This window comes from Melozone crissalis, unplaced genomic scaffold (genome assembly GCF_028551555.1).
Source record: "Melozone crissalis strain CALT ecotype California unplaced genomic scaffold, PUWL_Pcris_2 ptg000110l_1, whole genome shotgun sequence".
Lineage (NCBI taxonomy): Eukaryota > Metazoa > Chordata > Aves > Passeriformes > Passerellidae > Melozone > Melozone crissalis.
The window spans coordinates 2,063,678-2,089,933 of record NW_026535887.1 but is presented as its reverse complement, the minus strand read 5'-3'; positions in this window follow the sequence as shown (position 1 = coordinate 2,089,933).

The following is a 26,256-nucleotide window of genomic DNA, read 5'->3' as shown; positions in this document are numbered from 1 at the left end:
ATGCAGCGATTGAGCTCTCAGATGAGCCAGCAGAACAGGCAGAAACAGGAAAGCAAAGAGAGCCCAGCTGTTCCAGCCCCCTTTGGGGGGAGAAATAAATTTATACAACAAATGGGGTGAGGAGAAGGCATTGAGGCTTTCAGAAGGAACCCATTTCCCTCACAAATCCCAGGGTTTGAAGGGTTCAAGTTGCTTCAGGGCAAGAGCTCTGGTGAAATGGCCCTTTTATTTTCACAGCATTTTTGCTGTGCCCATAATTTAGCTCCCCAAATTAAGGAAAAGGGAAGTGTGGAAGTGCCCTGGGGGAGTGCGTGGTTTGTGTCTGAGCTCAATATTGGTCCAGAGAAAGCCCAGGGAGCCCAGCTAACCTTGGAGCTGCCCCAGGAGGAGCAGGGATCTGTCAGCTGGACGTGTCACACACTCGTCCCTGCACACAGCACTTGATGGATGAGATGATTTGAAGTTTTTGACAACAGCTTTTTGCAGTGGGGGAAAAAAAAATGTGGGTTTTTTTTTCAGTAAGTTGCAGATAAATGAGCAGAGTTTGCTCGAGTGCAGGGAATGCAGAAAGCAACAGAGTCAGGGATTCGTGAGGGGAATGGAAAATGCAAGGGACTGGTTTGAAATTAAGGTGTGGAGAGAGAGAAAAATCTGGTATTTAAAGGGAGGAGAGGAGAGGAGAGGAGAGGAGAGGAGAGGAGAGGAGAGGAGAGGAGAGGCATCATTTCATCCTTCCAGTGCTTTAAGGGGGGTTATAAAACAGAGGTAGAGTGACTTTTTTCTCAGCAATAGGAGAAGGTGAAATGTTTTTAAACTAAAAGAGGAGAGATTTAGATTAGGAATAGGAAGGGAATGGGAATGGGAATAGGAATAGGAATAGGAATAGGAATAGGAATAGGAATAGGAATAGGAATAGGAAAGGAAGGAATTCTTCCCTCTGAGGGTGGTGAGGACCTGGCACAGGGTGCCCAGAGCAGCTGTGGCTGCCCTGGATCCCTGGAAGTGTCCAAGGCCAGGTTGGACAGGGCTTGGAGCCACCTGGGATAATGGAAAGTGTCCCTGCCATGGCAGGGGTGGCACTGGATGGGCTTTAAGGTCCCTCCAACCCAAAGAATTCCATGATTCCATGACTGTAACACTGCTGCAAGAGAGTCCCAGGGCAGGATTTATTTCCTGATCAGGAATCCCCTGCTCCCCTCATCCCCATGGGATGCTGAGGGTGACATGCAGCAGGGCCTGTTGAAACAAATCTGGTTGTAAATGAAATGCAGAGGACTGTGAGGGCCCTGGCCAGCTGATGGTCACTGAGGATGAGGAAATCAGAAAAATCAGCATTTTTATGCAGGGTGGGCAGGAGCCAGGAGTTTCTCATGGTTCTCATCCAGAGGTGTGCCCAAGAGTGGCATTTAGGGTGAAAGAAGCCCATCAGTGAAACCTCTAGCACAGAAATTGTTATGCATCACAGCAGGATGATGAGGAAAGGACACAAAGGACAGCAGAAAAAGGAGAAGATAATACAGTGACTTCATATAAGTATTCCAGGGGTGATGCAAGGAACGTATTAATGTCATCAAAGTATTGGCACTGGCTTGAAAATCTAAAAACCAACGTTAAGATGTTTCATGGTCTGTTAAATCACATGATGAAAGGCATTTTGAACAACAACAACAAAAAGATTTTATGTGAGTGAGCATTGTTCTCCAAGAAAACAGACCATTACCAAATGGACTTAGTACAACAGAGAGGAAAGTGGCTAATAACAATAAAAATAATAAATCCTGCCATTAGATTTTCACAGCCTAATTATTCAGAGGGTTAGTCACTAATGGCCTGAGACATCCCCATCACAGAGAACACAAGGAGTCAGGAGAAATATGATTGCAGATAAGTGGCCTGAATTAGGAATAGTGATAAATAAGAAATATGTTTTACAGGTCTTTCATACCCCCAGCCTGTGACTCTCAAAGAACTTAATGAATCCATGTGACCCTTTTGGTGGCAGAAGATTTTGGTCACCTTAATATGCTGCGTTTGGGAATTAATTAGGCAAAATGTCCAATGATCCCTCAATTTCTGGCTATTAAGCATTTTGCCCTCCATAATCTTCATTCCACTGTTCTCTGCCCTTGGACTGGAGGATTCTGGAAGGACCTGACAAAACTTCAGGTTCTGACAGGTTTTCAGAGCAGTGGTTGAAATATTTTCATGATGTTTATGAGTGCCTGGGAAGTTGTTTAGGATTTTCTGCTTTACTCACAGAAGAAGAGAACAAGAAGTTTGTCAACATCCTGGGGTGTCCAGGGTCAGATCCTACACCTCACTCAAGTCTAGAAAATTATTTGATATTTTCCTTTTTGGAAGCTGGACAACTGCAGCCTTTACTGCTTCACATTTTGCAGATGTATTCTGTGCTTGTTGTCGGGAGTCTCAGAAACAGCTGACACCAGATATCACAACGTTGATTGATTTGATACATTAATTTTCTTGATAACCCAGGTGTTTTCCTTGGAAAGGTAAAAAAAAAAAAAAAGATCTCTGACCTAAAGTAATAAGCTAATAGAGTTCGTGTTCTGACTTTAGAGAAAGGGGGAAAAGAGATGAGAAATTCATAAATATATTTATGCTTTCAATCCACTCCAAATGATTAAAATCCCTCAGGCTTGTAAAAAAAAAAAAAAAGTCAGTGCAAAGGAATTCTTGGATTTCCTGGTAAGCAAATAATTCATTAATAAAGAACACTTCATTGTGGATAGAAACACCTTCTGTTTGATTCTTTACAACACAGAAGCATCATCAACTGCCTGGCATGGAACTTTGGAAAGGTCAAGATTAGCATTAATCATATTTAGGAATGTTGATAAAGGGTGTTTTAGCTGCTAGCCAAAAAAAAAAAAAAAAAAAAAAAAAAAAAGAAACAAGGCTTCTTCTTGCTTACATATTGCCATCACATTATTCAAAGCAAGAGAAAAACAATTTCCAAACTGATTTGGAAACAGCAAACCTGATCCTGTGCTGATTGGCAACCAGTTATTATTGCTCTTCATTATTTGTACGCCAGTAGCCTGAGGATGCACTGGAGTGATAAACACTGGGTGCACGCTCTGGAATGGAAAGTTTCTTCCCCAACTCATCCCAGCAAAAATGGGAGGAGAGAGAAGGAGTGGAGGGGTGGAGTGATTTGCTCAAGGTTCCTCCACAGGCCAGCACCAGATGTGGCACCACTGTCCCAGCCTGCACCAAACACCATTGATACCTCAGGTTTAGCTTTTATATTTTTCACATTCTGTGCTGCTTTAGTGTGTGGGTCTGGACTTCACATTATGGGATGGTGAGCTCTGTGCCGAGAGCAGGGAGACAAAACAATTCCTGCTCCAGCTGGGCACCAAGGACAAATGACCCAAACCTCAGCCCCAAGAGCACAAACCCCGTGGGCTGCAGAGAGAAAAACAAGCAGGGTGGGAGTGCCTGGGCTGAAGCTGGAATGGGACAATGAACTGCAAGGTGCAAATGGAGCAGAACTGATCCCAGGGAGAGACCCCGGGAGCGCTCGTGCATTTTGGGGCCATTTTGGGTCATCTTGGGTGCAGCCCTGGCTGGGCTCTGGTGCTGCCCAAGGTGGATCCATGGAGGAGATCCTGTGAATAAATCCCTGCTTTATTCTGGAACTGTGCCCAGCCTCTGCTCTAGCTCAGCCTTCTCAAGGCATCAATTCAATATCCTTGGATTTCAGGTGGAGGAGTTGAGCTCTCCTCTGGACATACCCCCTCACTTGCTATCACATTGTACTATTTATAAATTTGTACTATTTGTAAATTGTATGATTTGTAAATTTGTGTCCCTGCCATGCCATCCTGCTTTGTCCCTGACAAAGAGACCATGCAGTGCCAGAAGAATTAGGCTGAGAGAACTGGGACTGTTCAGCCTGGAGAAGAGAAAGAAGTTGACAAGAAAGATGGAGAGAGTCTATTTACAGGAGCCTGGAGTGAGAGAACAAGGGGGGAAAAGCTTCAGACTGAATGAGAGTTGGTTTAGATTGGATATTAGAAAAAAAAAAATCTTTACTGTGAGGGTAGTGAAGTTCTGGCCCAGGTTGCCCAGTGATGCTGTGAATTTCCCATCCATGGAAGTGTCCAAGGCCAGGTTGGATGGGGCATGGAGCGACCTGGGATAGTGGAAGGTGTCCCTGCCCATGGCAGGGGTGGAACTGAATGTTCTTTAAGGTCCCTTCCAACCCAGGCTGTCCTGTGGAGACATGGGTCATGTTCCTCCCCTCCCATGATGGAGACAGCCAGGCACTTTGTTTCCCTCTTATTTCAGCGCTGACTAACCCAGAGAGCACGATAACCAGATGTTTTAATTCTGGATAAATTACTCCTTCCTGCAAGAACTGCTAAAAAAAAAAAAAAAATTTAAAAAAGAAGCCTGGAGGGGGAAAAACACGGCACAGCTTGTTCAGTGCTGCTTCAAGGAAAGCTGGAATTCTGGGTAATGGTTTTCTGGGAAGGAGTGCAGGCATGAGGGGCTGGGGGGGGACCCTAAACAACCTCTCTGCTCTGCTGAACAGAAGGAGAATGGAAGAGAGCAGCAACCAAGATGCCAAAGCGATGATAATGAATACGGCTGCTCGGCAAGAGGCGAGCGCCGTGACTCATGTAGTGTCAAGGTAAATACAGAAGTTGCTCTGTGTGTGCATTTGTTGCCTGTGGGGCTCTTTTACAAGGGAAATGAGACAGCTCTGTGGCTGGGATCACGGTGGGGGGGTGTCCAGCTCTGATGTGTTGACAGGTCGCTGGGGAGGACGCGGAGGTTGCGCAGTTTTGCTGCCCATTTCCATTTTTCCGAGGTTACCTGGGCTACCACAGCCAGGCAGTGAGACCGTCCCTGCTCCCAAAGGGGGCTCCCAGTGTCTCTGGGAATGTAAATCACTCCCTGCTGAGCCTGACCCGGTGCAGGATGCAGGATGTGCTCCTGCTCTCGGGGAGGTCACCCAGCCGCTCAGCCGGGAACCGCGGGAGATGATGCTCTTGCTCCTGAAACTTTGGGGTTCACTTCCCAGCAAATGGAGAGATGGCAACGCTTGAAAAATGAAAAATATTCCTCTTACTCAACGCCGTGGGAGGCATCAGCCCTGGGGCAAAGCCCTGCCTTTGGAACGTGACTGGAGTGCCTGAATCAGGAGCGCTGGTGTCCTGTGACTCCTAACGCTCAATAAAGGCAGGGGATGCTTCCAGAGATGGTTGAAACATCTTCTCAAAGCATTTTACTCTCTCCAATGTCACTGGAGCATCTCAGGGCAGGGTTTCTGCTCATGCCAGGCTGACAAACTGGTTTTTAGAGCAGCATTGAATATCTTTCATGACCTCCATCCTGGAACCCCGGGAATGGAGCTGTTAGGCTGTCCATGCCGGCGTTGCTCTTTGGAAAGAATGTAATTTGCTGCAGAGCAGTAATGGGAAACAGATGAGCTATATAACCCAGCAGGCCATTTATGCTTCATTTCTGCAAATGCAGGCTGGAACATACGGTTGTATTTATGTTTTGGGTGTGCAGAAGGGAAAAAAAAACCCCTAAAACCTAAACCCCTGTTCTTTATCATTTGATTGGCTTGGACACTCTGAGTATAAACATTACACCGTGGAGACAGGAGGGCAAAATTTCTTAATGTCCTGTAGTGTCTAGACCTAAAGCAATAAAAGCTCATGCTGTCCTGTGCACCTCATCATAATGTCATTATTCAGGGAAGAACCTGTCAGATGGGCTGAAAAATGGAAGTTTCACCTTTTTAAAACTAATTTGATAACTTCATTACCCCCTGAGACAGGGAAGTGATTGGAGCCAAGGCATACACTAATGTCTTGTTGAATCCTCTTCGATTTTATTTTTTTTTACAGTCACAGGAATCAGTCAGGAGTTCTGCATTATCTCATTATAATTGTCCCAGGAGAGGTACTTCGATAATTTTTATTACCAATGGGAATGAAAATGTATGTTTTATTTGGTAATTTCATAATAATGGCTCCAACTCTGTAACAAACTCTCAATGAGCTGAACCCTGGTCCATCATTATATACTCACTCTGAAAACACGGGATGCAGGAATAAGACAGCACTCACAGCAGGAACAGGAGCTGGCAAGTCCCTCTCCATGCATTTTAAACAGCAGCAGGGGCAAAAAAAAAAATGTAGAGAGGAATAACCACAACCGTGGCAGCTGCCTATTTTACTGCAGTGAAGTCAGCTCCAGCCTCCAAGACCTCTTGCAGCCTGGCCTTCCCTATTTTGCTCTCCCTGGGGGATGATATCTTAGCTCCAGAAGTGCTGATGTCAACCCAAATTTTTGTAACTCATGACAGTTCACTTTCACTTGTTCCCTCCATGATTTATAATTTCTTCTCACCCCCCAGGCTGTGCTATAGATCTAAATGGGGTTGAGGGGACCTTCCAGCCTCCTGGCTGAGGTCAGGAGCAACCTCATGTGGACCTTCATGAACCATGGAACCTTCATGAGCATTCATGCTCCATCCCCTGGAAGTGTTCCAGGCCAGGTTGGATGGGGCTTGGAGCAACCTGGGGTAGTGGAAAGTGTCAGTTGGAATTGGAATTGAAATTGGAATTGGAATCGGAATCGGAATTGGAATGAGATGATCTCTAACATCCCTCCCAACCCAAACCATTCTGTCATTTCACAATCTCCATTTTGATGCTCAGTTCAAACTCCAGTCAATGCAATCTCCTTTCTGGACCAGCATGAAGAAGATGAAGAGAAGGTAAAGGTTCGTTAACTCTTAATACCAAACCCAGAGTTCGTCCTTTGGCATTTTTGGGCTGACAAGGAGCAAAGGGCATCCACGTGGCCTATAGCAAAGCCCAAGTACTCCCAGGAGCAGCAAAAACCCACTCACAGAGGACAAATCAACTCAAGGGCTTCTAAAGACAAAGATAACAGCAATTCTCAACCCCCTTACCCACCTGCTGGAGACAGGCAGAACATATTGCAGAAGCATCACTGCGTGCTGCCACGTATTCGCACTGCTCCCCAGGCATCTGCTGTTAGCCATTTCTGGAGGCAGAAAGCTTTGTCTGACCCTCTACAGCCCATCTTATGCTCGTATCTCTCATGGAACAACACAGTTCTCAATCTGATAGCTCAGTGTCTGCCTGCTCCTTCTGCACCACCAGGATGCTGCAAGCTCGGAGACCCTGCTTGAAGCCTGGGAGCCACGGACTCAAAATCTCCCTGCCTCCAGTCACTGCCTTTATTATCATTCCATGTGTTTCCCATGGCAGAAATTCCATGGTTTGGCTGCCCCCAAAGCAATTTGTATGCTACAACTCAAAAAGAGCCCCAGGCAAGAGCTGGCCTGATTTGAGAGAGTGAGAAAAAATTAAATATCTGAGTCTGTCGAGAGCAGTCGTCTTCTAGATCCAGAGATCACTTCCCCCAGATTTTCTTTATTCACACTCTGCTGAAGGCTACAACCTCTCCAGGAAGAATCAATTCTCTCATTTCTTGGCTTGTTGCGGACAAAAAATACATTTTTTAGTAAAGATATACTGATTATGTCCATTCAATTTCACTGATGCAGGTTAGGATAACCTCACCAGAGAGCTCTGTCAGCTGATAAAAGGAGAAATCTGTTACAGGAGACAGCAGTCAATTTTAGAGAATAATATAATGTGGTATGATATGATATGATATGATATGATATGATATGATATAATATAATATAATATAATATAATATAATATAATATAATATAATATAATACAATATAATATAATATAATATAATAAGGATGTAAAAGAGCCCATGCTCAAGCAGGGCTTGTCTACCCAATATTTGAATGTGTCCAAGGATAGAGAGCCAACAACCTCTCTGGGAAGCCCATTCCAGTGTTTCAGCAGTCACAGGGTGCCTTTTTTTGTCCATTATATCCAATAAGAACGTCCCACGTGCATCACCTCTGGTTTTTCACCTGTGCCCTGGACAAGTGTGGAAAATGCAAGCACAGAAAGCTCCCAAGGCCTCAAGCTCAGAGATAGAGATGGATAAGACCTTGGAGAAGGCTTGAAGATTTAGAATAGAATAGTGAAACAGACACAAAATAAGAATAAAGTAGTTTAAGCAGAAATATGTTTTAAGCAAGTGGATATAGGCCTCATATGAGTGAAGAAATATGCCAAGCAAGATAGTAGAAGATTTTGTAGTTTAACAATAGAACTCGTTGTAGAGTTGATGAAAGGTAGAAGATACAATAATAAGTTTCTTCTTATTAAAAGAGTTATGTGATTGGATAGAAAAAGATGCATTGGGGTAAATTGTGTAAAACGTAGCAATTAGCAATTGGTTGTGAAGATGCTAGCGAGATTTGTGGAAGTATCTGATTGGAAAAGAAATTTCTCACCCTTCCATGAGATTGATTTTGCAATAAACCATCTTTTAAACTCTTCAGTCAACCTCATCTTTCTGTATCCTGAACACTCAGGCTCCACCTGTAGAAGAGGTTTTACAGTGACTTCTGTGAGCCAGAGAGAAGTTTGATAAGAGGATCCATGTTTGAGAGGAGGATCCATGTTTGATAAGAAGAGGATCCATGTTTGATAAGAGGATCTGTGTTTTATAGGAGGATCCACGTTTGATAAAAGGATCCATGTTTGAGAAGAGGATCCATGTTTAATAAGAGGATCCATATTTGGTAAGAGGATCCACGTTTGATAAGAGGATCCACATTTGATAAGAGGATCCATGTTTACCCCTGAAAGAATTTCCTACCAAGGTCATTGACATAGAAACCAAGACAGACAGAAGGATAAATCAGAGAAACTGCAACTGCCTGTTCCAGTGAGCACCCTGTTTGTCTCTTGTGACCAATGAGTAAAGTGCAAACTGATGAGTTGTGTAAGAATATATAAAAAACAGGCATGCTGGAATAAAAACAGTTTGAAGCCTTCTGGAAATGGAATGTGTTGCTTTGTATTGTCTCTGTCTCAGCTACAACATCCACCTTCTCTGCAGGGCCATACTGGATATTGCAGATATCAAGACAAGATGTCTTGCGGATACCAAGACAAGGCAAGATGTCACCAAGCCTTCTCTTGGGCATGCTGAGCACACCCAGCTCTCAGCCATTCCCACATTGTGTGCTCCACAATCCTGAACCTCCTGGTGACACTTTGCAGGGCTCACCCCTGAATTCTCGGGGTTTTTTTTTGTTCTTTGGTTTTGTTGTTTTGGGAAGCGCAGAACTGGGCCCGGCATTGCAGAAGCGGTGTCAGGACTGCGGCTCAGAGGTGAAGAATCCTTTCACTGGGCCTCCTGGTGAACACTTCCCTGAGCACAGTTTGCCACGAGGATGCACTGCTGACTCATGAGCTGCCAAAAACCCCCAGCTCCTCCTGCACAGAGCTGCTTCCCAGCCAGCTGGCACCAACCCACCTCCTTGCACGGGGTTATGAGCGCTAGATGCAGCATTTTAATCATGGCTTGAGTGGTAAGAGCAGCTAAGAGCTCTTACATTTCTTTAAGTTCTCTTAATTAAGGGCTAATTGAGCTTCCAAAGCTTTGTGTCATCTCCTGAGATTACCTAATGAGCCGCGTGGCTTGGAGCACAGTGATGCCACCAGGCCCCACTTCAGACCCACAGAGCTCACAGTAAGTGTTGAGGGAGCTGCTAATGCACTTCAGGGCAGGTTTTCCCACACAGCTTCCAGGGGAATGTTCAGGGAACGAGACCCCTAAGACACGACAGAATTTTCATCCATTCCAAGCCATGAAGAGGCGCCGATGTTCTTCCAAATTATCTTCCAAAAATTGCATTTTTTCACGTGGTTGCTGTCCAGCACACAGATGTATTGCTGGCTCAAACAGCCAGAAATGTCAGGGCTGGAGTTAATTGCAAATTGGTTGAATAGGATGTACATTAAAAAAGAAAAACAAAAATATTCCAGAAGTAACAAATTCTTTAGCTGGGTCGAAAAAATGCTTTGTGCTTATTCAGTCTCTGCCATCCAAGCTCTCTGTAAATGTTTATGAACCAACAACTGATACTGTCCATGGTTTGAGGCGTTCCACATTCCCTTTATTTACCAAGGGAAAAATCTAAGCCACAGGAAAACATAAAACTGTAATATATCCCACAAAATGTTAACATATGGTACCTTATTTCATCTTGAGAACCAAGCACTCGCCTACCTGCAGAAAGGTTCTCTGGCATAATTACAGAGTTGCCTTTCTTCAACAATTTATTAATGCAGCCCTGTGAAGAATCAAGGTCAGTGTTTGTGGATTTTATTGGATAACAAACAAACCTGAAAATCCAGAGGACTGTTAACCCAAGTATGGAGGAGGTTTTGAGTTATTAGAAATTCACTGCTTATATCTTCTTCCCTTTGCCCGATGTGGCACATCTCCCAAATAATCTCAGCTTTAAATTATATCCTGAGTTTATTAACCATGACATCAGAGAGGAAAACTACCCACTATCATCTTTTTCCTTCCTAAGGCTGAAGATTTCTGCCAAGTCATCTCAAAGTCTCTTCTTTTCTATTAAAAATAAACTCCACTGCATTAACTCTACTCCATTAACCTTTCCTCTTGGTTAAAGGTTTCTAAACCACTCCAGGGGCTGCTGCTTCCTCTGGTTTCATCCTGCATTTATTGTGAAGTGAGAATCAGAGACAAGAGGACAGGACAGGGATTGACAGGCTTTTCAAAATTCATCAGGAAACTCAAAATTTTACAACCACTTGGGCAAATTCTCAGAGCTCGACCAGGATTCTTCCTCATTGAGAAAAGGAGATGAAACAGTGCAAGAAGAACAAAATAAATGGAAATAAAGACAGGCAGCCACCAGGCAAATCCTCACAGACCTGCAAATCAACAAGGGCCAACCCACCCAAACATCCATCATGGGTTGAAATTCAGCTTATACCAATCTCATTCAACTCTGATATTCCAAGCCTTTCCTCAGTTTAAAGGGAAAACCTGGTCATTTCTCCTGGTGGGCAGTGAAGCTTTAATGCCATGTCTGTCTTTAGGGCTGGTGTTAGTGCAGGCTGTGGAAAGAGCAGCTGGTTTTCTCTGGCTGGATTCAGTCCCTTAATGAGCTCTTAATTACAGAACAGGACATTTCCAGCCCAGATCTGGCCTGACCAGTGCATGTGGAGAGCAACCAGATAGATTCTAAGGATACTTGTAATTTATAGGTTTGCAAGAAACTGGCAGATTTAACGATGGTAAATTAGCAATCCCAATATTTGTGTGCAGTTCTGAAATTGAGGATGATAATGGGGAATTTCATGGAATTCTCCTTTGGTTTATGGACAGAACTAAGAAGTTGAACTCTCCTCACTTGTGAACCCTCTCACTTCAGTGAGGAAGTAAAAGATGTTACAAGATCTCATGCTGCACAAATATCAGTGTCCTGAACATGTCACCTGAAGGAAAATTTTTCAGATTACTCCATATTTATGAATGGGGAGTTTGTTTCACAGATGGTGTGGATTGAACTGCTTTGAGAACCCAAATTCAGGTTTCTCCAAGGGCTTAGATATCTGGACCTCAGCTCTCCATCAACACAAAAAAGCAAAGAGATTTTCCTTTCCTCTTCATCCATAAACCTTTTTTCCCTCATTGAGTTGAATGTCCAGTCTTAGATGTGCACTCCACTTTCATTCTGTGTGTGAAGAGCAGCTCCCAAAGTCTCAACCAGGACTTTTCTCCACATTTGGTCCAGTGGTTTCAAACACACCTGAACTTCCAGAACCTCTCACTCACACAATATCTGAGATACAAATTTACATTGATGCCTTAAGGTTTATCTTTTATATTTTTCACATTCTGTACTGCTTTAGTGTGTGGGTATGAGCTTCATATTATGGGATGGTGAGCTCTGTGCACAGAGCAGGGAGACAAAACAATTCCTGCTCCAGCTGGGCACCAAGGACAAATGACCCAAATCTCAGCCCAGGAGCACAAACCCCGTGGGCTGCAGAGAGAAAAACAAGCAGGGTGGGACTGCCTGGGCTAAAGCTGGGATGGGACAATGAACTGCAAGGTGCAAATGGAGCAGAACTGATCCCAGGGAGAGACCCCGGGAGCGCTCGTGCATTTTGGGGCCATTTTGGTTCATCTTGGGTGCAGCCCTGGCTGGGCTCTGGTGCTGCCCAAGGTGCAGCCATGGAGGAGATCCTGTGAATAAATCCCTGCTTTATTCTGGAACTCTGCCCAGCCTCTGCTCTAGGTCAGCCTTCACAGGGCATCAGGACAGCCGCTTTTCAGTTTTGACTACTGAATGCAACAGAAGCATTTCACCTCTCTTTGCAGGAAAGAAAAACCCTTAATTTCTCCTCTGATGTGCAAGATTTCTCCCACGCACCAACTCTTACCAGTGCCTTATGACTTTGCAGCAGGGCTCAGAGTCATTACCATGACACATCTTGCTGCACCACTAATGGGTCCTCACTGTGAGACCTCCTGTGCCCACCCAGGAGACAAAATCCCCTGCTCCTGGTGGCTCTGTGAGTCCCTTCTTGGTGATTAACTCAACCCCCAGCTCTCCAGCTGCAGCCCTGCTGACAGAGCCCTGCTACGGAAGCTCATTTCAGAAACATTATTGAGGTTTAAGATCAAGACCCAGCAGTTTGCTGTCCAAAGCCATGGATAGACTTCATTTGATTTAATGCTAATTTGTTATATTCGTTTCAGCAGCATGGGCTCTGTAAAGTGATGATCTCTGTTTTGCCAACAGAGAGGAAGACATCAATAGACATTTGGGTCAGGAGCTCTCCTCTGACACAAAGAAAGTTCTGCTGGAAAGTTAATCTTTTTCTCAGTTCTTTGGAAAAGGAAAGTGACCTGTTCTGACTTGCATTGTGAGTGATATTTTTTTCCTCATTAGTTCCTAATCTCTTTGTTAAGTGCTGGGATTCTTCTCTGATAACTCTTGTAGAAATCAATGGCCTGTGCTTTGGGTTATGGCATGGTTCTCTCTTGCTTTTAAGTTTGTGGCTTGAGAGCATCTTCCCCTGATAATGACTGGAGGATAACTTTAGTTTTAGAGATCTTCTGGGAATGAAACAGCAACTGGAATGGGCAGGAATTTACAGGAATGAAAGGCATGAGCAGAGGCAGCTCTTTGACTGGCACAGCAGGAAGGCTCGTGGCCCAGGATGGTTAAAATTTCTTCCCTCCATTCTGAATCAGGAGAAATGGTGTAGTGAGTGGGAATCATCATCTACTCCCATAAGTCCTTGTGTGAAATATTTTACCCCCATCAAATCCAGTGACCACATTTCTCCCAAGCAGCCTGAAGGAATTGATTTCACCTCTTCCTCCAGTGCTCTTTGCTGGTGTTAATTTTTGTATTAACAGCTGGCAAACAAAAAGTATTTCTGGTTTATTCGCAGAAGCCTGACCTAAATATTCACCTGAGCACAGAGCAGTGAACCCTCCTGTAAAGAACCCTGCAGAAAGCAGCCCCTGTGATTCGTGGCTGGGACAGAGGCAGAGAGAACAGGCAGCATCCTCATTTCCCTGGGAAAAGTGCCACCTACAGATACTTCCCATCATCACTGCTGAAAATCACAGCATTCCTGCTATTGCCAGTGATTAACTAAAGCTGCAAACTCCCCAGCAAGGCCCCCACTTTTAAGGTCAGCTGCTGTGAAGATGACTCTGCCTCCAGTGGAAGCATTGAGGAGAGTGTTCCCAGACAAGGCCTGCCAAGCTCATGCCTTTGTTTGGTTTCCAGCCCATCCCTCAGCAGAATGGCACCTCCCAGCTCGGTGTGAAAAAGTCAGTGATCCCACAAATTCAGGTGGCTAAATGTTATGCAATTGCCTGGGTAGCATTAAAGTGACTCAGTGACCTGGGAATGGGATTGATGGTGGCACAAGCCCACACTTGCTTCCCACACTCTGGGAGTCTCAAGTTAATGGGACTGAGCTGCTCCTCTATCCAAAAAATAAGAAGTTGAAAGTTATATCCTGGGCTTTCCATGCATCCTGCACTCCAAGCCAGCTTCTCTACCTTCCTTAGCTCTGATCCTGACTGAGAATCATGGAATTAATGGATATTTTAGGTTGAAAGGGACCTTAAAGGTCATCCACCAGTTCCCATGGGCAGGGGCACCTTCCACTATTCCAGGTTGCTCCAAGCTCCATCCAGCCTGGCCTTGGACACTGCCAGGGATGGACCATCCACAGCCTCTCTGGGCAACAACTTCTTCAGGCAAAGGATTGCATTCTGAGATTGGACATGCCATAAAGGGTTTGAAGCTGTTGCTGCCTCTTGAAAAGAAAAGATTTCAAGGATATTCTGCAGCAGTCTGGCAGAACACTGCAGGGACAACTCGCTCCCAGCTACAGAGTGTTGGTGATCTATATTTCATGCTTCTGATACTCTCTTCTAACAACTGACACACTCATTTTCTGGCTCCCACAAATAATTATTTCAGTTTGGATTCAGCCGTTTTCTCCCCCTCTAGCTTACAACAACAGTTCTAGAATCGTGTCAAATTCACAGAGATCTGTAAATTATAAATTACAGAGTGGTAACAGCGCACATGTCCATCAGTGCCAGTGGGCTCCTTCTTTTGTTTTACTTTGTTTTCTTAACTTTTCTAAGGGATGCTTTGCCACCTTTGCAGACACATTCACAGGAGTTTGGGAAATAGAAGGATGAAGGTCTTACCCAGCGGAAAGTTGATTCCTCCAGATTATATTGGGAATTCAGACAACTTGCTGCAATTTATGCTAAGTTATCCCATTATAGACCAGGAAGGAGGTGCCACAGTATTTATCAGTGCCCCACACTGATGATAAGAATGTAATTACCAAAAGAAAAGTTCAGACCTCTTTCCATTGTTTTCAGTGTTGGTAGTAGGAAACATTTGATGTTAAAAAAACACTTCAAACAATTTAAGCATTTTGTTTGTTTACTTTAGCTTTTCTTCATATTCTTTCTCCTATTTTATATTTTGCAACACTTCAAGTTTTTAAACATTTCAATTTTTGCAGAAGTTCTCAATTAGCAAACTTCAATTTCACCTTCTTGTTTGGCTGGTCAGTTTTATTAATTATTATTTATTGAACTGTTTCCAACACCAGAAACAGTTTGAAGGAACACTTGGAAATGAAAAACTAATGCAATAATTTTTTTTAAAGGGTGTGGAAAGTTGAGACAACATTATTCCTTGTGCTGAGCAGGAAGCAGAAAATTGAGGAAGGAAAAAACAGTCTTTATTACAAAGCTGAAATAATTTTGAAAAGTGAAAGCTTTCTGTTATAAGCTTCAGAAGTCTTTGATTTGAAAGGTCATTTTTGTGTCACCAAAAACAGTGGAAAAGAAAGCTGTTAATGGGATAGACAGAGAGAGTTGATTTGGACATTATACATACAGTTTCATACAGATTTTGCTGAGGCAAATAATTCTCTGCCCTTGGGAAAACCAGACTATCCAATATAAGATAGGAAAAAAAACCATTGAATCACAACAAGCCAAACTTTCCTGCTGGGTTTCCTTACTGATGTATTTTGCAATGAGCTGAATTCTGACTCCAGTTTTTGATTAGGCAAAACAATAGGGTGGCACCACTTTTCCTGTACCTGAAATCCCAGATTATAGCAGAGAAATATGATGGCATGTCACATTCACATTTTCTGAAAAATTCCTTCGCCTAGGATTTTTCTCCTGGGAAGTTGAGAAGTCTCAGAGAAAAAGGAAAACAATTCTTATTTCATTTGCCTCTCCTCTCTTTTGCTCATGTGGAATGTGTTTGGAGATTGTTTACCATAGGTGGTTGTTTCATTGGATTCTGCAGTGAGTTGTTTTCACTCTTTGGCCAACTGGGGCCAAGCTGTGTAGAGACTCTGGAAAGAGTCTCGAGTTTCCATTATTATCTTTTAGCCTTCTGTAAATATCCTTTCTGTATTCTTTAGTATAGTTTAGTATAGCATTCTTTAATATAATATAGTATGATAAAATAATAAATTAGCCTTCAGAGAGCATGGAGCTAGACTCATCATTCCTCCCTTTGTCTGGGGGCAATGCAAATACAATATTGGCATCTCACTTTAACCACTGCTGTGTGATTCCTGAGGAAACTCAGCCTTTCTTCCTGATGAGTGGCCTCACAAGTCCAGGAAGATACAGCCAAGAGATCAATCTAGAGCTGCAAAATCTTTTCTTCTGGGTCTGAGAGCTCCAGAAAGCAAAATAAATAAAGTATTCTTGTTCTCCATTCTGCATGTCTTAGGTTGGAAATGGGGGTGTGTATTCTATCCCCATCTGTGGGGCAGTTCTCTCTGTCCATGGGGCAGTTTTTTCTTTATCTCTCCCACAGCCAACCCTCCCTCCAGGAGATCTCTGCTGTCCATGGCCACTGAGTGTCCCTGCAGGGCTGATCCAATCCCAGCATCCCATGGGGAGATGCTCCGCCCAGGGCAGGAGCCAAGCATTCCTGCCTGGATCCAATCTGAGCCTGGCACAGCACAGCAGCCTTTGCCCCCTGCATTGCCAGAGGAGCAGCTTTCTGCTGCCCTGCATTGCCAGAGGGAGCCCAGGCCCATCTGCAGCAGCCCTGGGGCTGCAGAGGAAAACTCCCCCCTTGTGCAGGATCCCTGCTGCAGCAGAGCCACAGCTGGCACTGCAGGAGGGCTGAGCCCCCATGGGATGGGGCTGGGACACCGCCCTGGCACACAGGGGGCAGGGACTGCTCTCACTCTGGCTGTGGGTTGGTTTGTACTATTTCATTTGTATTTTTAATTTTCCTAGTAAAGAACTGTTATTCCTATTCCCATATCTTTGCCTGAGAGCTTTTAATTTCAAAATGATAATAATTCAGAGGGAGGGGGCTTGCATTTTCCATTTCAAAGGAGGCTCCTGCCTTCCTTAGCAGACACCTGGCTTTCCAAACCAACACCCAGTGTCTCTCTGACAGTCAGACCCCATGGGCAGCACACACTCCTCCAGGCCTGGTCCTAATTTCCCACGCAGGCCAATGCTGGAGCTTCAGAGGCATCAAGGAAATGCCCAATGCTTTAATGTAAGATGCTTCGGTTCGAGGCTGTTGCCTTTCTTCCCTCCTTCAAGACAACCAGTGTTCCTAAACTCCCCAAAAATTGCGTATCCAAACCCCCTTAAAGGGAGGGACTGAAAAAAAGGCTGAGTAGCCTTAAATCTCTGATTCCTTAAGGAAGAATTTCTCTGTTGTCTCTGCATCGTCCTTTCAAAGAGCTGTGAAACACCCTGGCTGAATTTAACCAAAAATCACGAAGCACCTTACCAGTTTTAAGGAGAAGGAACAACTGGGAAGAGGAGAGACTGATAAAGAAGTGTTTGGCTCATCCCAAATGAAGTTCTTCTGGAAACCAAACCCTGTTCTGGTGTCATGGGACTGCTTGTTTTTGGTGAGAAAAGTGTGATTCATCCACAGGGTACAGCTCACACTTTTGTGTTGGGCTGAATGCCTACCCCTCCTCCCACCTCACTTTTATTTTGCAAACTCTTCCCTTCACTCTAAGTACCCTGTTAGATTTATGGATGAGTATTATTGCAATACACTGCTGCTTCTTATCTATTCATCATCCCTTTTTCTGAGACTTATCTAGGGATTTAAAGTCTCCTTGATTGTAATGATCTTCAGGAATTAAGGGTATAAAAGAGATCCTAAAGTCCCGTATGCCTTCTAGGCATTTTTGTATCTCAAACTAAAAAAGGAGTAAACATCAATTATGCCAGAAATATGTATCATTAACTCTTGAAATGTCCACCCAGGCGTTGTTCTTGTGGAGCAGAGATTTATATTAATAATTTATATAGTTTATAATACTGGGAGCTTGCAGGTAATTTTGGTGGTGTGTGACCTGGATGATGAAGGATTAAAAGGGGACAGTTGGAACCTTTGTGGAAGTGACAAGCAGGAGTTTGGCCACACATCTGTGGGAGGCAAAAATGCACAGCAATTACTCCTGCTTGACCTTTCACATGCCAGTTTTCATTACTGCAGCTCTGCATGTCCCCCTGAGAGCTGCCACACCCCTGATAGCTAGATGTCAGACCACCACTTTCACCATCATCATCCCAGCACTGGTCTGGGAAATGAAGAGCATCATGTCTTGTGCTCACTGTCCTGATTGAAAGGAAAAGGATCTGCTTGTTCAGGTTTGAGAACCATGAGTGATTCCTGCCCTTCCAAGTCCTGCAGCCCCTAATTTAGACCCACAAAGGTTCCCCTTGGCCCATACATTTGACAGGATCTCAGCATCCCAGACAACCAAACAACATCATCATTTTTCCTTCCTTGTTCCAGCACAGATGTTCTGCCTCTGTGTGCAGAACAAGGGCACATCTGGGATGCACTTGTGGTAAAGGAAACAGGCAGACCCACGACTGCTGGAGCTGGTTTTGGAGACAAGGGTGGAAGGGACTTTTGCCCTCATTAAATCAGTGGGGAAGCTCCATCTGAGCAAAGCCTAAGCTGGAATGGAAATACCAAACATCTGGTTATAACTTCCTTTAGTTCTGTCCCTGCTCCTCTCTTCCCCTGAGGGAAAAACAAATAATAACTGAACCAAAACAACCAATAACCTCAGGTTTAACACAAGGAGATGGAGAGTTCATAATTCCTGCCAGATGCCTCGGTGACAGGGTCAGGGAGAAACAGACTCACTCTCAGCCTGAGCAGAGAGGGAAGATTTGCTTTCTGAGTTGACAGGGCCTGCAATCCCATAAAAGGCCATATGCTCAGGCAGCCACAGTACAAGACACACAACTGTTGTTTGGTGGTGTCTCCAATTCCTCTCTCTCATACTTTTTTCCCCTCTTGCTTAATCCAGAAAAATACAATCACCAAAGTTTGGGTTTTTTTCCCTGTGAGTAGACCGAGTCAGCCAGTTTGCATTAAGACAATAATCAGTAAACTCTGTGCATTAGTAATGCATGTCCAGGTGTGCTAGGAGGGTTTTCCCCTGGAAAACTCTCCAAAAACACTGGGAATACAAACATTTCAATGCAAAGGAGAGGTTTTGTGACAGTCCCATATGCAAAAGGAAACTTTTAGTGGAAGTGGGGTTGATGCCGCCCCAAAGAAGGCTGGACACAGGTGGGGACTCAGAGGGGGGATTAATTATCCTGCAGGTGTTGGGGCTGAGTAAGAGATGGTTTGGCACAGACCAAGGTGCCTGAATGGCACCCATTAAAGGCCATATGCTCAGGCAGCCACAGTACAAGACACACAACTGTTGTTTCGTGGTGTCTCCAATTCCTCTCTCTCATACTTTTTTCCCCCTCTTGATTAATCCAGAAAAATACCATCACCAGAGTTTTTTTCCCTTTGAACACACCGAGTCAGCCAGTTTGCATTAAGACAATAATCAGTAAACTCTATGCATTAGTAATGCATGTCCAGGTGTGCTGGGAGGGCTTTCCCCTGGAAAACTCTCCAAAAATATGGGGAATACAAATACTTCAATGCAAGGGAGAGGTTTTGTGACAATCCCACATGCAAAAGGAAAGTTTAACCAGAAGAGGGGTTGATGCCCCCCCAAAGAGGGCTGGTTACAGGTGGGGACTCACAGGGGAGTTAATTATCCTGCAGGTATTGGGGCTGAGTAAGAGATGGGTGCCTGAATGCCATGCAGCTCCCAGCCCTGTTTCTAAGAGATTTCTATGAGAGATTCCATATTCCAATCTGGAAACAAGATATTTTGTAGAGTGAATGTAGGTCCTCCCATGCTTTCCAATCCTTTCAAGATTGCACCTGGGAAGACACAAGGCAGAGTGCACCATTCCCATAAATAAACCCATCCCAGTTTAAACAGGAATTTTCACATGCCTCCCTCTTCAGTCCCCCCAGAGCTGTGAAGAAGCCAACACTTCCCTTGAAATCCTGGAGGCACCATTATTTTGAACTTCAGGTTGTGAAGGACCAGGTCCTCACCAGGAAAATGAATTCTGAGCCCTTCAAAGATGTAGTGACCACCAACAGGTCAGACTGTGAAGATACAGGAATCTGAGGTCATTTCCCCACATAGCTTCAGTTTCTCAGAGTAACCTTGAAAAATAAAGGGGATAAAAGTCCCCCTGACCCTGCTTTATTTATTTAGGCAGTGTGTCCAGCGATCTCTTCCTAAAGGGACAAACACCTTTCACACTGTGCTCCCAGACCCAGCCAGGCCTCAGTCCACCATCAGGTAAACAGGAGTGAAAGATGAGGCTGCTGCCACTGTGGGCTATGAGACCCCAGCTCATCACATCCAATCCTCACTAAAAGCTTCCAGCTTTCCCTTTAGGATGGATTTTTCTTTTTCCTCAGGGACACCTCGTTACACTTCTTCTTTTCTTTTTTTTTCCTCCCTGCGCTGCTAAAGGTTTCTTTACAATAAGGTCAGGAAAGAGGAGGATTTCTAGCTATTGCTTACTTTCCAGACCATTTCTCATCCTTCCTAGTGCTCCTGGTAATACTTACTGAGAGACAAAGCCATTCATCTTCGCACATTCCCAGCCAAGTGTGGTTTGAAGCAGTTCACTTGCACTGTCAGAAGAGATATTACTCGCTATAAAAAGCTGCCTTATTCCCTCAAGTTGCCGTGCTCAACGTGTGACCCTTTTTTGCTGAAAGATTGGCACGATGATTGCTTACTTCTAGTCACCTGGAACTCTTCTGTCTGCGAGACATTTTATTGAAAATCACATTGTACCAGTCAATCACCCTCCCACCACCATATGTTGCTGTAGCAGGAGGGAGCCTGGCGAGCCTGTTCATCGTGCTTGTGAAAATGCAGCTTGGGTGACCTTACTGGAAACATCACCTGGCTCTGCAGAGGGGTGGTGGGAGCAGCTGGGACAACTTGTCTTGGATGCTTTTCCCTGTAAATTTCAGGCTTGTTCTTCTCTATTCTTCTCTATCCCCAAGCAGGTCCTTTTTGGTTCATGCTTGTTGTCAGAAACAGGGAAAGTTTTTGTGGTAATTTCCACTTGGGAAGTTTGGGACGTGGTGGGGCAGCAAACTGATTGGGTGTGTCTTGGTTTGGAAAGACAGGTGCCTGCTAAGGAAGGCAGGAGCCTCCCCTGAAATGGAGAATGTAAACCCTCCCCACCCCTCTGAATTGCTACAAATTTTAAATTAAGGGGCTCTCAGGCAAAAATATGAGTGATTCCTGCCCTTCCAAGTCCTGCAGGAAATAGAGCAGGAAATAACAGTTCTTTAATGGGGAAATGAAAAAAAAATAAAAGGATAAAATAAACAGTGCAGTACACTAGAACAAAATGGACAGAGTCAGAACTCAACCTGACACCCTGTGGGTCAGGGTGTTGGTGGCAGTCCCATTGGAAATGTGGCTGCAGCCCTCCTGCAGTGTCAGGGGTGGTTCTGTTGGAGCAGGGGGATCTGTAGAGAAGGATGTATTCTTCCTCTGAAGATCCAGGGGAAGAGGCAGCTGCTGTTCCTCTGGGGAATCCAGTGGAGAAGCTGTGCTGGTGTCTCAAAAACCTCTGGATTATATCCTGATAGGAATGCTTGGCTCCTCCCTCTGGGCTCACATCTCCCAATGGGATGCTGTAGTTCCTGTCAGCCATGCAGTGACATTCAATAGCTGTTATCAGCAGATGTCCCCTCCCAAGGGAGGTGTGAATGTGGTCACTCAAAGACAGAGATAAGGCAAACTGCCCACTTTACAAAAGATAATCTGCCATACAGATGGTAATGGAAAACAACTTGCATTGCAATCTTCAACAGGTGCGTGTCACCCTGATTTTTTATGATTTTCTAAGCCTTCTGATGTTTACATTCTTGCAGCAAACTTTCTCACACACTTTCTGTAAATAACTCATTGTTTCACATTCTTTTATGGAAGAGGAGAAAGTTGATGGACTGGTGGTTTGCCCAGTGTCATTGGCGAGGTGGCACTGTCACCCTCCAATCCACTGTCACTTTTGGAAATCTATAAATGTTGGAGTCATAAAATAAATTTCCCTTTTCTTCCCCTTGAGAGCAGCAGTGTGTAAGCTCGTGTTGTTTTGTGCCCTATAGGTGTGTTGGTCCTGAAGCTGAGTGAGCACTCATGCTGGACCCACCAAACAGAAATTATGAAGCCCAGTGAGCTCCTCAACCCACTGTGGAGCAGCAGAGAGAAAAGCAGGAGGTGGGAATGCCCACAAGCTGCCCATGGAGCATCTCCCACCAGGCCAGCATCAGGCTGGAGCTCTGGGAAGACCTGTGGCAGCCCTGAGGTCCTGGAAAGAGGAGCTGCCACACCAAGTTCTGTGTGCCTGCTCCTGAGAGAGGAGAGACACTCTGTGCAGTATTTCTGTCACACAGGAGGTTTATAATAAACCCACTCCGTTTATCTCCAAGACAGCTTGAACATGACAGTAATTTTCCCTGCCTTGATGCAAATTGCAAAGGTGTTGGTGGGGCCCTCCTGCTTCACATGTCAACTCCTGAAAGCAGGACAGCTTCCCCATCAGACCCTGCAGGGATGGGGTCCTGCAGGGAAGGCTCTTGGTTTGCTGTAGTCACTATGATTTGTAGGAAAGCCCATGGTCTTTACAAGGTGAGTAGGAATCATAATTTTCTCCAGAGGGCAACTGTGATGGTGTTCACAGGGGTTTTTGGATGAGGGAAGAGACGAGAATGTTGACTCCATGTTTCAGAAGCCTTGATTTATTATTTTATGATATATATTACATTAAAACTATGCTAAAGGAAAAGGAAAAAAAGGTTTCATCAGAAGGCTAGCTAAGCTAAGAATAGAAAAGAAAGAATGATAACAAAGGCTTGTGGCTCGGGCCAGCTGGGCTGTGATTGGCCATTAATTACAAACAACCAACATGAGACCAATCCCAGATGCACCTGTTGCATTCCACAGCAGCAGATAACCATTGTTTACGTTTTGTTCCTGAGGCCTCTCAGCTTCTCAGCAGGAAAAATCCTAAGGAAAGGATTTTTCATGAAAAGATGTCTGTGACAGGCAACATGTCAGCACATAGTTTAGGGCAATCCACACACCTGTGTAATTCCTTATTTCTAGCTTAGGTTTAAGAAACTACAAATATCCACTAACTGGGGTTCTAGATGTGGCAATATCAGCCTCAGCTGAATAAATCCTGTTGTTCTCCATGCTTTTTTATCTTCTTTTTCCTCCCCTCTATCCTCTGAGATCCCCCCTTCCCATTTAAATTCCTGCAGACGCTTTTACATATCGCCTGGGGATCACCAGCTCAGTCCTACCCTCTTCCCTGCATCACTTCTAGCCCTGAGGCTGTTCCTGAGCCTTGACAGAGAGCAGCAACCTCTGGAGAAGCTGGAACCCAGCCTGGTGACAGCCACAGCCAGCATTTCCCTGCTGGTTTTACCTGCACAGCCACAGGGAGGACAGACAGCCCTGGCCACATGCAAATCACGACTGCACATGCATGTACAAGGAACCTGAGCAGGCAAATAATTACCTGATGGAGGGAGCAGGAATTCATTTCTGTGCCCAGAGGAGATGGATCTGAGCCCCCGTGGGCTTTGGGAGGGTTTAATAACTCCTCCTTGCTCTAGGAATATGTGCCCTGGACAGGCAGCACTCATTTGAGCTGAGCAGTCAGGCAGGCAGAGTGATTTGATTGCTGACTTGCCAGGGCTGGTGCACCAGGCATTGTCACTCTGGGGCTCTGCTCCCAAATAAAACAGGCCAGGATCTGACTCCATATTTCAGAAGGCTTAATTTATTATTTTATTATATACATTATGTTAAAACTATACTAAAAGTATAGAAGAAAGGATTTCATTAGAAGTCTAGCTAAGAATAGAAAAAGAAAGAATAATAAAGGCTTGTGGCTCGGACTCTCTGTCTGAGCCAGCTGGGCTGTGATTGGCCATTAATTAGAAACAACCACCTGAGACCAATCACAGATGCACCTGTTGCATTCCACAGCAGCAGATAATCATTGTTTACATTTTGTTCCTGAGGCATCTCAGCTTCTCAGGAGAAAAAATCCTAAGGAAAGGATTTTTCAGAAAATACCATGGCTAAAGCCAGGGATCATCTCCTGGGCTAGGCAGCACTGCTCTCATCCATATAACTAAACTTTTTCCTCACACCAGAATCAGGAAGCCTTGATGGGATGCTCTTAGCCTGTGTTATCCCTCAAGACATGGAATGTGACTGTGCTCAGCAGATGTTGGTCAAAACACTGCTGCAAACAGAGCCCTGGTTAGCTGGCTGCTTTAGCAACAGCTCCAGTTAACTCTGCCCTGTTGTCCTGCCTGTCCCCATCTGGCTGCCCCAGCCCTGGGCTGTCCCAGGCTACAGAGCTCCAGCTGTGCCCCCAGATGTGCCTGGAGCTGCAGCTCTCATTTCAGCACCGCTGCCTTTTGGGGGAATGAGCACACTTGGAGGGAGCAGCCTCAGAGCTGAGAAAACCTTATTATTTACTGATCTCTAGGCAGGTCAGACCTCTGAAAAGGTCTTTGGCCATCAGGGAGTCAGCAGCCAAGTCTTGTTACACTGCAGTCGAAAGGTGTGACCCTTTCCTGCCTTGCAAGAGCAACAAGTTCCCCAAAAACCTTTTCCTGATCAATTTGATATGAGGGAACACAGCATTTTTGCCACGTCCTTCCCTTTAAATGCCACTGAGCCCCTTATTTGGATTGTCTGGGGTTGGGTCACCTCACCCCAGGGAGGTGTGTCCAGTGTCCTGCTGCCAGCAGGAAGCACAGCTCACATCTCTGTTCTGCTGTTGAGACTCTGACAAAGCTTGGGAAAACAAATCCTTTCCTCCTGCTTTGCCCACCTAAATTCCTAAGAAACCTTTTCTTTTGAGGTACGCACAGCTTTTGGTTACTCTGTAAAAAGCACCCAGTTTTGGAGCTTGGAGACTGCCACACTGGATTTCTGTCACCTTTCTGTCATCATCTTTTCTTGACTGACATTATTTGTCATTATTTAGGAGTTGATTGATTTTAGGGGAAGGTTTTGTTGGGTTTTGCCCCATATTTTTGCAATGAATTTTATTTCCTGGTCCTGAAACAAGCTTTCCACTGGAAAACTCTCCAAAAATACTGGGAATACAAACATTTCAGCGCAAAGGAGAGGTTTTGTGACAATCCCATATGCAAAAGGAAACTTTTAGTGGAAGAGGGGTTGATGGCCCCCCAAGAGGGCGGGTTAGCAACATAGCAATTAGAAATTAGCAATCCCAATTGTTATTCTCCAGAATCCCTTTTGTTCCAGTTTTGTTCTTACTTCTAGGCTTTCCAAAGAGATAAAAGGAAAATATTTCCATGATACCAAAAGCAGCTGCATCATCTTCACATTAGGAAAGTACAAACAGACCCGAGCAGCAATGCTTAGAGGCAGGTCTGGGTCTGAAGTCCCTCAAGGACAGGTGAAGCTGTCTCAGGTGTTTTCCCTCACATCTGCTACAGCAAAATTGAGCCAAAGCATGAGCCTGGCCATTCCCTGCATTAACTTCTCAAATACTGCAGTGGAAATGCACAAATGAGGCCATCAGGTGGATTTTGTGCCCGCATCCTAAATCTGCGCTATTTGTGAGTCTCTGAGTTACAGATCAGCTTTGGGGCTGGACATGGGAGGGTCAGGGGAGGGAGGCAGTGCCAATATCAGAGGGTGGCAGCACAGAGAGCCTCTAACCCAGCACATTGAATCCATCCCACCCCTCTGACCTCCCTGCCCGGGAAACGCCGGAGCCGGGCCCCGAGCAGGGCAGGAACTGCAGCAGAGGCACATTTATTATTTTATTGCCTCCCCAAGAAATAAAAATCACATTAATGAGTGTAATTTATAAGCAGGGGGAGCAGACAAAACCAGGCTTACAGTTATGTAAGCTGTGCACTGCCTGGGGAGGGCCGGGGAGGAAGAGATGGGTAGATACCGGCTATTGTGTCTGGCTTGCAAGGTTCCTTGTTCTGATAGAGCTTCATTTCACATCTATCTTGGAAAACAAATTCCCTTTCAGGCCTTTTCATAATGAAGAATAAAGAGGCTATTGTTGCAGAAAGTTAATTGTGCTTTTAAGCCATTTTCTGCAGCATCTCCACGTCACTTTGGAGCAGCCAGCGAGGTGGGGCTGCTGGAGAAGGGGTGATGCAGCCTCCCCTGGACACCTATGGCTACAAACACACACATCTGTGTGCCCAGCACTGAAAAATCACCATCTGTGGCAACTCTTAGTGATGCTTCAGCAAGCTGCCTTGATTTTTTTTCCCCTCAGGATTATAGGTGGGATTTCTGTTATTGCCAACACACT